Below are 14,359 nucleotides of genomic sequence, written 5' to 3' on the forward strand. Positions count from 1 at the left end.
GGCTGTCTAGCAAGCCTTTATTGTGTGTGTGCAATTTAAATAGTATACAATGTGCTGAAAAATTCTTTACATCCCCAGTTTGGTTTTGGTAGCTGTGATGGAATTTAAAAGAGTTTGATATTTCTCTAATTCAATATCCTGAACGTGTTCTTCACATTTGGCCCCGAGACGTCATGTTCCCGCTCACCAGCAGGTGGCGGTGTCGGATGCGGTCCTGGCCTTGGACGTGCGGTGCCTGCTGATGGGCAGATTTTGGAGACCCCGAAGCCGCAATCGGAACCACATCTTCTCAGAGCAGGAGGCCCGTATTGAGCACTGTGTTCTAGCGTCTTGTTCTACGGTGAGAATCCAGAGCCAGAAATGGCCTCCTGTCACTGCGCCTTTCTGAGAGCAGCGCCCAGTGCCCCCCTCTCCTTCGCTCTGACCCAGCCCCGCCGCCTCTCCCTCCTGGCCCGTGGCCCTGGGAAGGCTCCGTCCTCCTCCCTGCGGAGGCTCCAACCCTGCCCAGCTCCCGCGGGGCTGCCCCCGATCCGGTCTCCAGCACAGCACCCTTCACGCTCCCCTCCCAGCCTAATTACGACTTGTAATCATTCTGAGTAATTGCTTATATAATCTTATCATCAATCAAAACTGATGATAAAAACATTTCATTTTCAGAAAAATGGATCAATACGCATTCATCAGTATGCTAATTCACCCATTTACTAGTCAGTCGATTTTTAGACCATCCCACTCAACCTCCAGCTCGCGTGGTCAGGAACCATTTCTGTCCTTCCCATTTTTGACTCCCCCGTGCTTCTGTGGCTGGTGAAGCAACTGCGATGCGGGCGGAGGGATCAAACCAGTGGCTTCACCCTCAAACCTTAGCGGCTTCACCCTCCAGCAGCCGCTCCCCTTCAGGGAACAGGATGGACAAGGGCAGCCATCGCTGGCGGGTGTGCAGGAGCCCAGCCTCTTTCCGACCAGTGGCTTTGCTGTTGGAGCCTGAGGGCGTTCACAGTGACTTGCAGGATGGCTGGAGCAGGTTGCCAGCTGCATATCCCACTGTGACCAGGCGGGTGTCCACGGGTACACCAGCTGAAAGGGCTGTGAACTTGAGCTGAGCCGGGCACTGCACGGCTGTGGAGAGGGGAAGTGGCACCGGCAACCCCCACAGCAGAGGACTCAGTGCCCAGCAGGCTGGGGGAGCTGTCAGATGGGAGGAGGCACGAAGCGGGAGGAGCCACGGAGCAGGAGGAAAGGCAGCTCCTCCTGAGGGTCCACATGTGGTTTGCTTTGCATTTTAAAAATTAGAAGAGGGAGTCCTTTGTCCCACCCCCAGCTGCTGCACAGCAACAGGAATGTCTAGCAACAGAAACACCGACATCTCACAACTGTTGGGTGTGACTTAAAGTGGAGGCCGGGGCAGACAGAGGGAGTCAGGGAGCCCGGGGCCAGTGTTCCCAGGTCACTCATGGTCCCTGCTCCCGTGCCTTGTGGAGGGCAGGACCCTCTGCTGCCACTTCTCGGCGGCCCCAAGGACACACACACACACAGGCTCCTCTGTTTCAAGGGTTTATGGGGAAATGGAGAAAGGGAGAGGGGCGCAGTTAGGAAGAAGACTCTGGCCTTGTCCCTCAGCAGTCATGAGGCTGTGGTCACCGGGGCCTCCACTCTTTCTCAAGGAAGCCTCTCAGCACACTGCTGCCTTCCAGGGGCCTGGTCAGGACCTGCCTCTGTGGCCTCATTCTTCCTCTGGGTCCTGCCCCCGTTGGGAAGGAGAGCCTCCGCCCTGGGCTCAGGCAGGCTGCTTCGATTCCACCCTCCTGGGACCTGCAGGCCTCCCATGGGACACCTCCTCTACCTTGGCCTTGATCAGTACGGACACCCAGCACTGCCTCAGCAGGAGCACGGAGCCCGCGTGGGTCGGGTGCAGGAGCACAGAGCCCGCACACACCAGGTGCAGGAACACGGAGCCCGCGTGGGTCGGGTGCAGGAGAACAGAGCTCATTCATGTCAGCTGGGCGAGCGCTGCCCAGGCCCTGACCCCTGGCTGTAGGTGCCAGGGCGTGGAGCACTGTTGCCTAGAGGTAGCCCTGGTTCTACCCCCCTCCAATACATCCATGGCATTGAGTAGGTCCCTAGTGCTCTGGCCCAGCTGGCGATGGTCCTTCCAAGCCTGGTGGCTGCACACACAGTGCAGCACCCACCAGGTGAGCCTCGCTGGGCCCCACTGTCCTTCCTCCCTCTCAGCCCACCTGGCATCTCCACAGATGCCCACTCCAGGCCCCCAGCCTCAGCCATCCTCCTCACCTCAAACCTGCCAGGTTGGTCCCCGCCCATAGCCCCTGGTGTCCCAGGCTCTGTTGGCTTGGCCTCCTCCAGGACGCCTTCCCTAGGTCCTCTCAACCCAGCTCCATCCCAAACTCTGGTGCCACCCTTGCCAGCAGCTCATGCCTGCTGGGCCTCAACAGATGGGGTCATTTTCAGGTCCCGGCCCCCCTGACAGTGGGATGAGCTGCGACTGCATCTCATTCATCTCTGCCCGGACTGCACAGCTGGAGCTGGGTGCTGATTCATCTCTGCCCTGCTGTACACCCGTAGCTCGGTGCCAGCTGAAAGAATGACCTCCGCAAACGCTTTGATATTATCCATCCCAACCCAGAATCCAAATATCTGATGCATTCAACCCAAACGACAAACAGGGAGGCATTTGGATTGTGCCACGTATGTTGATTAAACATTTAACTAGACAGAGGAGTCAGAGACACAGAGTGAGGCAGAAAGGCCCAGCCATGCCTAAGGGTCCAGGGTCACAGAACGAGTCCACAACTCCAGCTACAAATCACTCAGCCCCATAGCTTGACCTTTTCAAAAGAACACAGAAAGGAACTTCAAAGGAAATCCTTGAATAGTTAAAAAGTATAAGGAATTAACATCTTAATGTTCTTTACTTCACTGCGAGGACCTCTTTAAACAGCAGAGACCACTAAGAGTCTCTCCAATGTGTTCCCTGAGTGCCATGGGGGAGGCAGGGAGTGGGTTCCAAGGTCTGGACGGTGCAGAGAATGGGCTGTTGTCCTCGAGCCCTGGTCCCCGTCCCTTCCGCACACGGGGGAAGACAATGGGCACCCTCTGTTCTGTGTTCTGTGTCTCTGTTTGCCCAGAGGCGGATCTGTGACGGGGAGGTGGGGGGAAGCATTGGGGTACAAAGCTCGCCAGAGACGTCCTTTCTGCAAATCCTCCCAAGGAAAGGGCCTGGGAGGCGGCAAAACAGCAGAAAAAGAAAACAAACGGAAATTGCCAAAGCCGATTTCCATAGAAAATGTGAAGTGCTTTTATTGCATCAGTGTCCGGTGCCCAGCGCCTCTGCAGGCTGAGGACTGACTCCCTGCTGGCTGGGCCCCGCCCTGCTAGGAGAGTCCCGGGCTGCGCAGGCGCGTCTTGCTGTGCCCGTCCAGGCTGTTTTTAGGTGACTCTGTGGCACTCTGTCCCCTCGGAGGGGACCGTCATGAAAGCACAAGGCCTGTGGTTCATTCCTCAGTCAGGATGGAATTTGACGTTAGAGCCACACACAGCACCACAGTGTCCGCAGGACTAAGACACCATGTGAACCACAAAACTACAGAGCAGTTTTAGGAGTAAACATCTTCCAAATAGCAACAGCTGTTGAGCAGCTATTTAGCTGGAAAGGGAACGATGCTTGACCTCAAACTGCCAGGAAATTCATCTGAAGGATAAGGGTAACTTTAATGGAACAGATTTTGTACCAAGTTGTCCTATATTATGACTCCAGCGGGGCCTGTCGTCTAAAACCAAAGAGAAAATCTGTCTGTTTTGGCTTCTGCACGTATTTCAGGGATGATACGACATGGCGATGTTGCTAATGGACATGATGTATCTTTTTGATAGATTACATTTTTTTCTTAGATTGTGTATGTAAGGTCAGTTACATTAGGACTATTTGATGTTTTCAAGATTTTCCAAATTATGCCGTGGAGGCAGGAGAAATTAGAATACTATGCTGCGAAGGGTAACATCAACTTTGCAGAAAAACAAATGGCTTCACGTTTTAATCTCACTCTTCTCCAAGTTCCTCCCCATAACCGAGCTACTCGATCTGCTTCAAAGTCCAGGAAGCTCACACTGTCCCACCCGAGCCTGTGATTTGGTGGAGGGACGACAGCTCCCGAGATGTCTTTGTGAGCACACAGGTGTTTAATGGGTGGCATAAATGTGTCAAGGTTGGAAGCCCGGTTTTGGGCAAAGTACGTTCAGGAGCTGGAAATTGCTGTGACAATTCTTCACAAGTATGCGGGCCACACACCTAGGTGCTCACAGGATTAGCTATAAAGGCTGTGAATGTGCAAAATTATTTTGAAGTCTCCTGCTGTCAATGATAGCTGATACCTAAATTGTGTGAAAATGTTCAATTCCGAGTTTAAAACTGATTTCATTTTACAGGCTTTGGAGGAAGAAGAGGCTGTGACATCCAGCCTGCACCTTTCATAGAAGATGCTTTGTTCTGTGATTCGGGAAGGTGTTTTATACGCCTGGGGCTGTTTATTGTTTAGCATCTCTCTCAGACAACTGTCTTTCAAACCCCCCGTTTCTCAAGTGTATCCTAATTCGACACCACTTCTTGGTTATGGCTTAGGTTTTGACAGTCCTGTTTAGTGTCCAATTTTGATTTCTTTTCCTGATTCCTGTTTTTGGTTTTGTCTTTTGAAGGCCATATGTAAGTGCAAGGAAACATGCTGAATTCTAATGAAACTTCAGGTTTGCATTCACTTCTTCAAGTGCTCATTTGACGTCCCTCCTACAATAAAAGGCTTCGGGTTTTTTGTTTGTTTGTTTGTTTGTTTTTGAGATGGACTCTTGCACTGTCGCCCAGGCTGGAGTGCAGTGGCACGATCTTGCCTCACTGCAAGCTCCGCCTCCCGGGTTCACACCATTCTCCTGCCTCAGCCTCCCGAGTAGCTGGCACTACAGGCTGCCGCCACCACACCCGGCTCATTTTGTGGGTTTTTTTTTTTTTTTTTTTTTTTTTTTTTTTTTTTTAGTAGAGACAGGGTTTCACCATGTTAGCCAGGATGGTCTCGATCTCCCGACCTCATGATCCACCGCCTCGGCCTCCCAAAGTCCTGGGATTACAGGCGTGAGCCACTGTGCCCGGCCGGCTTCATCTTTTTATGACACTTCTCTTCAGTCAGAGCACAGCTCTCCCTCACTTGCAGATGTGAGGCCACTGGGGTTTCCTCCAGGTGCCCTCGCTGTGAGCTGTCAGGCTCCCCAAAACTTCCCATTGTAGCACATGGCACTTTCTTGATGACTTGTGTATTAACTTGAATAGAGGCTTGTACACCTATATATACTAAGAGAACACGCTCAGAGGCAGAGTTTCTTATATAAAATCTATTCTTATTTCCTTTTATAAGAAAACTTGACAGTAAATTAAGAGATCAGGGAGTTTACATATTACCTACTGTTATTAACAAATATTAAACATTTTCATTGTTAACGGATTAATGATTAACCCCAAAAAGAGAAACCATCAGGAAAAAAAGGATTGGATTTGATGTTCAATGATATTCAAGTTAAGGATTATTATTCAATAAAATATCCCACCAAAAAATGCTAACAGTTATGTGGAAGAATATATTTAACATTTCTAAAATAAACAAAATGGTAATATCTAAATCTATAAGAAATTATAAATCCACAGAAAACAACAAAGAAAAAATACACAGAAGTTAAATGGCTGGTCACAGAAGTGAGTGGTTAATCAATAAATGAAGGCACTTTCAATCCCACAGGGTGGCAGATAAATGCAAATTAAAACGAGATTTTAGTTCCCTATCTGATGGAGGCAAATGGAAAAGTTGCATCAAAGCAAGTGCTGGTGAGAATTGTGGCAGGACGCTGTGTGCCGAGGGCTGTGGGGTGTGCCCCGCACAGCCTTGTGGAAACATGACCTGGCATCACAGTGTAGTTAGATAGGCATTATATCCAAGAGGCTTGGTGCATCCCAGGAAACCTGGCTGCCCTGTCACAGTGGAAAGCAACACTGGGAATCACCCATCCCAGTGGTCAGAACCTTTGCCATGGGTTCTGTGCTTGGAGTCCCAAATAAACTTAAAAAGCAGCCTAGACCACAAGGACGGCAACTTCTGGGCAAGCCCTGGTGCTGTGCTGAGCTCAGAGTCAGTGGACTTGGGGGACACGTGGCCCAGTGAGATATCCGCCAGGGCAGCCGAGGGAGTGCTTGTGCAACCCCTTCTCCTACCCCAGCAGCATAGCCCACAGCTCCAGGAGAGACTTCATCCTTCCCCTGAGGAGAGAAGAGGGAAAACGGAGGAGGCCTTTGTCTTGCAACTTGGATACCTGGTCAACCACAGTAGAATAGGGCACAGAGTCCTGAGGCCCTCATTCCAGGCCCTAGCTCCTGCATGACATTTCTAGACACACACTGGCCCACAAGGCAATCCAGTGTCTTGAAGAGAAGAACCCAGTCCTGGCAGGATTCATCACCTGCTGACTAAAGAGCCCTTGGGCCCTGAATAATCAGCAGCGGTAGCCAGGTAGTACCCGCCAGGGGCCTTGGGTGAGACTCTTCAGGTGTGACTCAGCACATTCCAAGCTGTGATGGCAAAGAAGAGAGGCTCCTTCTGCTTGAGAAAAGGAGAGGGAAGAATACAGGTACTCTGTCTTGGTACCATCTTGGCCACAGTAGGGTAGAGCACCAAGCAGTCTCTTGGGGTCCCCAGTCCTAGGCGTTGGCTCCTGGACAGCATTTCTGGACCTGCCCTGGGCCAAAGGGGAGCCTATTGCCCTGAAAGGAGAGTTCTAGGCTGGCCAGCATTCATCACACACTCACTAAAGAGCCCCTGGGCCTTGAGTGCACATTGACAGTAGCTAGGCAGTACTTGTTGCAGGTTGGGAGCAATGGTGGCCATGGGGAGAGACTTCTCTGCCTGTGAAAATGGGAGGTAAGAGTGGGAAGGACCTTGTCTTGTGGCTTGGATGCCAGCTCAGCTGCAGTAGAATAAAGCACCAGGTAGATTCCTAAGGTTTCCAACCCTTGTCCCTGACTCCCAAATGGTTTCTCTGGACCTACCCAGGGCTAGGGGGAGCTCACTGCCCTAAAGGGAAGGAAAGAAGCCTGGTTGGCTTTGCCACATGCTAATTGTAGAGTCATAGGGCCTTGAGCAAACTAGGCAGTAGCCAGTCAGTGGTCACCATGGGCTTTGTGTGAGTCCTGTACTGGCTTCAGGTCTGACCCGGCACAATCGCAGTGGTAGTGACCAGAGAGATGCTTGTGTCACTCTTCCCCAAGCTACAGGCAGCTCTGCATGCAGAGAGAAGCTCCATTTGTTTGGGAGAAAGTAAGGGAAGAGAACAAGAGTCTCTTCCTAGTAATCCAGAGAATTCTTCTGGATCTTTTCCAAGACCACCAAGGCAATACCTCTACACGTCTGCAAAAGCCACAGCATGACTGGGCTTGGGGTGCCCCCTAATGAAGATATGGCTGCAATGACTGAAAACTTAAATTCTAATGCCCAAGTCCCTTCGAATACCTGAAAAACCTTCCCGAGAAGGATGGATACAAACAAGCCCAGACCGTGAACACTACAATAAATACTTAATTATTCAATGCCCAGACACTGATCAACATCCACAAGCATCAAGACCATCCACGAAAACATGACCTCACCAAACAAACTAAATAAGGCACCAGGGACCAACCCTGCAGAGACAGAGGTATATGACCTTTCAGAAAAAGAATTCAAAATAGCTGTTTTGAAGAAACTCAAAGAAAATTGAAATAACACAGAGAAGGAATTCAGAATCCTATCATAAGTTTAGCAAAGAGATTGAAATAATTAAAAAGTCAAGCAGAAATTTTAGAGCTGAAAATGCAATTGACATACTGAAGAATGCATTAGGGCCTCTCACCAGCAGAATTGACCAAGCAGAAGAATTAGTAGCTTGAAGACAGGCTATTTGCATATACACAGTCAGAAGAGACAAAATAAAAAAGAACTTAGCACACCTCTAAGATCTAGAAAATAGCCTCAAATGGTCAAATCTAAGAGGTAGTGACCTTAAAGAGGAGATAGAGAGAGGTTAGAGTAGAAAGTTTATTCAAAGGGATAATAACAGAAAACTTTCCAAATCTAGATAAAGATATCAATATTCAAGTACAAGAAGGTTATATAATACCAAATAGATTTAACCCAAATAAGGCCACCTCAAGGCATTTAATAATCAAACTCCTAAAGTTCAAGGATAAAGACAGGATCCTAAAAGCAGCATGGTAAAAGAAATAAATAACGTACAGTGGAGCTTCAATCCATCTCGAAGCAGACTTTTCAGTAGAGACTTCACAGGCCAGTAGAGGGTGGCATGATATACTTAAAGTGCTTAAGGAAAAAAGTTTATCCTAAAATAGCATATGCAGTGAAAATATCCTCCAAACATGAAGGAGAAACAAAGGCTTTCCCAGACAAAAAATCATAAACTCTAAACCTGTCTTACAAGAAACACTAAAAGAAGTTCTTGGCCGGGCGCGGTGGCTCACGCCTGTAATCCCAGCACTTTGGGAGGCCGAGGCGGGCGGATCACAAGGTCAGGAGATCGAGACCACGGTGAAACCCCGTCTCTACTAAAAATACAAAAAATTAGCCGGGCGCGGTTGTGGGCGCCTGTAGTCCCAGCTACTCGGGAGGCTGAGGCAGGAGAATGGCGTGAACCCGGGAGGCGGAGCTTGCAGTGAGCCGAGATCGCGCCACTGCACTCCAGCCTGGGCGACAGAGCGAGACTCCGTCTCAAAAAAAAAAAAAAAAAAAAAAAAAAAAAAAAAAAAAAAAAAAAAAAAAAAAAAAAAAAAAAAAAAGAAGTTCTTCAATCTGTAAGAAAAGGAGACTGATGAGCAATAAGAAATCATCAGAAGGTGCAAAACTCACTGGTAATAGTAAATACACAGAAAAACACAGAATATTAACACTATAATAGTGATGGGTAAACTATTCATATCTTGAGTAGAAAGACTAAAAGATGAACCAATTAAAATAATAACTATAACAACTTTTCAAGACATAGATAGTCCAACAAGATATAAATAGAAATACTAAAAAGTTTAAAAGCAAGGGGACAAAGTTAAAGTGTAGGGTTTTTATGAGTTTTCTCTTTGTTTGTTGGTTAGATTGGCTGTTTATACAATCAATGTTAAGTTGTCATCAGTTTAAAGTAATGGGTTATAAGGAATTATTTGCAAGCCTCATGGTAATCTCAAATCAAAAAATATACAATAGATACAAAAAAAAGAAAAAAACACAAAAAGCAAGAAATTAAAACATACTACCAGAGAAAATCACCTTCACTAAAAAGAACACAGGAAGGAAAAAATGAAGGAAAGGAAGACCAGAAAACAAATAATAAAATAGCAGGAGTAAGTCCTTACTTATCAATAATAATATTGAATATAAATGGTCTAAATTCACCCATCAAAAGGCATAGGGTGGTAAATGGACTAAAAAACCAAGACTCAATGATCTGTTGCCTTTAAGAAACACACTTCACCTATAAAGAAACACACTACTGAAAATAAAGAGATGGAAAAAGATATTCCATGCAAATAGAAATCAAAAAAAGAGCAGGAATAGCTACGCATACATCAGACAAAATAAATTTCAAGACTAAAACTATAAAAAGAGACAAAGAAGGTCATTATATAATGACAAAGGAGTCAGTTGAACAAGAGGATATAACAATTATAAATATATATGCACCTGAAACTGGAGCACCTAGATATATAAAGAAAATATTATTAGAGCTAAAGAGAGAGAGAAACCCAAACACAATAACAGCTGGACCTCAGTACCCCGTTTTCATCAGACAGCATCTGGACAGAAAATCAAAAAAGAAACATCAGACTTCATTTGCACTATAAGCTGAATGGATCTAACAGTTATTTACAGAACATTTCACCCAAGAGCTGCGGAATACACATTCTTCTCTTCAGCGCATGAATCATTCTCAAGGATAGACGATATGTTAGGTCACAAAATGAGTCCAAAAAAAATTTTTTTAATGAAATTATATCAAATAACTTTTCTGATGACAATGGAATAAAACTAGAAATCAATAACAAGAGGAATTTTGGAAATTATACAAACACACAGAAATTAAATATCTGCCTGAATGACCAGTGGGTCAATGAAAAAATTAAGAAGGAAACTGAAAAATGTCTTGAAACAAATAATAATGGAAACAAAACATACCAAAACCTATGGGATACAGCAAAAGCAGTACTAAGAGGAAAGTGTATAGCTATAAGTACCTACATCAAAAAGGTAGAAAAACCTCAAATAAACAACCTCACAATGCATCTTAAAGAACTAGAAAAGCAAAAGCAAACCAAACTCAAAATTAATAAAAGAAAAGAATAAACATCAGAGCAGAAATAAACGAAATTGAAATGAAGAAAACAATGCCAAACATCAACAAAATGAAGCTCTTTTTGGCCGGGCGCAGTGGCTCATGCCTGTAATCCCAGCACTTTGGGAGGCCGAGGCGGGTAGATCATGAGGTCAGGAGATCGAAACCATCCTGGCTAACACAGTGAAACCCTGTCTCTACTAAAAATATAAAAAATTAGCCAGGTGTGGTGGTGGGCGCCTGTAGTCCCAGCTACTTGGGAGGCCGAGGCAGGAGAATGGGCGACAGAGCGAGACTCTTTCCCACGTTCCCCCCGCCAAAAAAAAGAAAGTGTTTTTTACTTGCAAAGATAAAATCTACAAACCTTTGGCCAGACTTAGGAAAAGAGAAAGAAGACCCAAATAAATAAAATCAGAGAGAAAAAAGGAGACATTTCAACCATTACTGCAGAAATTCAAAAGGTCTTTAGAGGCTTCTAGGAGCAACCATATGCCAATAAATTGGAAAAGCTAGAAGAAATGGGTAAACTCCTAGAGATGTACAACTTACCAAGACTGAACCATGAAGAAATCCAAAACCCGACAGACCAATGACAAGTAACAAGATTGAAGCCAGGCCGGGTGCAGGGGCTCACGCCTGTAATCCCAGTACTTTGGGAGGCCAAGACGGGTGGATCACAAGGTCAGGAGATCGAGACCATCCTGGCTAACATGGTAAAACCCAGTCTCTACTAAAAATACAAAAAACTAGCCGGGAGTGGTGGCGGCGCCTGTAGTCCCAGCTACTCGGGAGGCTGAGGCAGGAGAATGGTGGGAACCCGGGAGGCAGAGCTTGCAGTGAGCTGAGATCCCGCCACTGCACCCCAGCCTGGGAGACGGAGCAAGACTCCGTCTCAAAAACAAAAAACAAAAAACAAGAAACAAGATTGAAGCCATAATAAAAATCCCAGCAAAGAAAAGCCCAGGACCAGATGGCTTTACTGCAGAATGTTACCAAACATTTAACAAAGAACTGATACCAGTCTTCCTCAAACTATTCCAAAAAATAAAGGAGAAGGGAAAACTTCCAAACTCATTCCAAACTCATTCCACAAGGCCAGTATTGCCCTGATACAAAAACCAGACAAAGACATACCAAAAAAAGAAACTACAGGCCCCAATGAACCTTGATGCAAAAATCCTCGACAAAATCCTAGCAAGCCAAATTGAATATATTAAAAAGACATTCAACATGACTAAGGGGGATTTATCCCAGGGATGCAAGGATGGTTTCTGGTAGGCAAATCAATCCATGTGATCATTTCAATTGATGCTGAAGAAGTATTTGATAAAATTCAACATCCTTCATGATTACAACTCTCAAAAAACTGGGTACAGTTGGAAAATATCTCAACACAATAAAAGCCACAGATGACAGACACACAGCTAGTATCATATTGAATGTGGAAAAACTGAAAGCGTTTCCATGAAGAGCTAGAACACGACAAAGACGCCCTTGTTTTTTTCAGATGGAGTCTCACTCTGTTACTCAGGCTGGAGTACAATGGTGTAATCTCAGCTCACTGCAACCTCTGCCACCTGGGTTCAAATAATTCTCCTGCCTCAACCTCCCAAGTAGCTGGGATTACAGGTGCCCACCGCCATGCCTGGCTAAGTTTTGTACTTTTGGTAGAAATGGGGTTTTACCATGTTGGTCAGGCTGGTCTTGAACTCCTGACCTCAAATAATCCACCCTCTTCGACCTCCCAAAGTGCTGGAATTACAGGTGAGCCACCACACCTGGCCAAGGATGCCCACTTTCACCATTGTTATTCAACATACTACTGGAAGTCCTAGCTAGAACAATCAAAAAAGAGAAGGAAATAAAGGACATCCAAATTGGAATGCAAGAAGTCAAATTCTCATTTGAATTTGTGTGCAGATGATGTGATCTTATCATTGAACTCTGGCAATGCTGCAGCCGATCCATGTCATTACACATTTGTCCAACCCCATGGAACTCACAACACCAAGAGTGAGCCCTTATGTAAACTGTGTACTCTGGCTGGTGATGAGGTGTAGGTTTATTGATGTAAAAATGCCCCACTCTGGTGAAGGTGTTTACAGTGGGGTTTACACTATACGTGTTGGGGGCAGGCGACTTATGGGAATTCTGAACCTTCCTCTCAATTTAGCTGTGAGCCTAAAACTGGTCTGAAAAATAGTCTTCTTTGGCTCACAATCAAAGAATGCTAAAAAGAATTTGATGTCTTACGACTTGCAGTTAATATAATAATACTATTATCAACCTCCTGCCCTTAAAACTTTACCACGCAAAGAACAGAACTGGATGCCAAGAGTAAATACTGCTCTGCCTTCCGGACCCACAGCTGCCATTTTCCTTCCCTCTCCTCCTGTCGCTGGCTTGTCTCTGGACAACCTGCTGTGTGCCTGTGGCCACTGCATTTCTGCTCTTAATCATCTGCTTTGTGAGCCTAGAAATGACAGTCATGCATGCGAGAATGATACTTAGATTACAAGCAAAGACGACGTGATTGAGAACACAGGACGTTTGTGTGGCTTCTCAGAGCTGGGGACATCTGTTCCAGCAGCTGGAGGCTTGCTTCTCTGTGTCCTTACGGGCTCCTGGCTGCGTGTAAATATTAGAGGACTCCCCTCCGCTTTATTTCACTGAGAGCTCATTGCCTCTGTCACTCTCTGTAAGCGTCTTAAGCGTGGGTGTCCCACTTTACAGAGTCATAAATCCTCTCACAGTGACTCACAACACAGGGACCTCAACTCAAGTACATTTTGGACTGGAAAGCTGAATTTGTGACAGGCAAAGTTACAAGAAGGAGATTTCAGCCAGATTATTATTATTATATTATTATTGTGTGTGTGTGTGTGTGTGTGTGTGTGTGTGAGACAGAGTCTCGCTCTGTAGCCCAGGCTGGAGTGCAGTGGTGCAATCTCAGCTCACTGCAACCTCCACGTCCCAATTTCAAGAGATTCTCCTGCCTCAGCCCCCTGAGCAGCTGGGATTACAGGTGTCCACTTGTACCCGTCAGGATGGGCAGCTGAGGTCCTCAGGTGCTATGGAGCCTCTGCTTTCTCAGCCCACCGTGGTTGGGTCAGGCTGTTCACATTGCAGTTCTGGGGAACTGTTTGGGATTCTCTTACTATAAGAGGGTTTGTTTTCAATGCCTAAGCCTTCTTTTATCCTGCATGGGGTTTGTGACAAGCCACAGTCTTATTGGGGTGATACAAGTTAATAACCACAGGCATTTTTGCCAGGAGAGCATGTGGAGAGGACACCAAGCACCTGGTGAGCTCTGCACCGAGAATGATCCCAACTGCACTTAGATCCAGCCACCTGCTGGGAGGTCCTACCATAGTATTTTTAAGGGCATGGCAATGTGAGCACTCACCTCTGAATTCCCTGTTAAAATGCACATCTCTGGCTGCATCCAGGATACGATGGAGTCAGGGAGAATCTCTCATGTCAGGACACAGAATCCCTATGTTTAAGGAATAGCTGCAGTGACTCTTCTGGGCCCAGAGGCTGGACGCTGCCATGGCTATCTCCACACAGCCATCTCATTGGCACTCTGGGGCCTGCTCCGATCCAGATTTCAGGAATACAAAGCTGAGAACGTTGATGAGGCTTAGTGGCGTGTCCCAGACTATACAGACAGCAGAAAACAGAGCTGCAATAATGAACTGCAAACGACCCTCAGCGTTTTATCTACTGAGTCACAACCATCACTGAGGACCACGCTGTGGGGATTGATGACCGAGGCTCCACCACCCACTCACGCCCTCTGGAGCCCTCAGGTGTGGGGATTGATGACTGAGGCTCCACATTCCCGCCCTCCGGAGCTCTCAGGTGTGGGGATTGATGAACAAGGTTCCACGACCCAGTCCCGCCCTCCGGAGCCCTCAGGTGTGGGGATTGATGACCG

Source organism: Macaca thibetana, chromosome 8 (genome assembly GCF_024542745.1).
Source record: "Macaca thibetana thibetana isolate TM-01 chromosome 8, ASM2454274v1, whole genome shotgun sequence".
NCBI lineage: Eukaryota > Metazoa > Chordata > Mammalia > Primates > Cercopithecidae > Macaca > Macaca thibetana.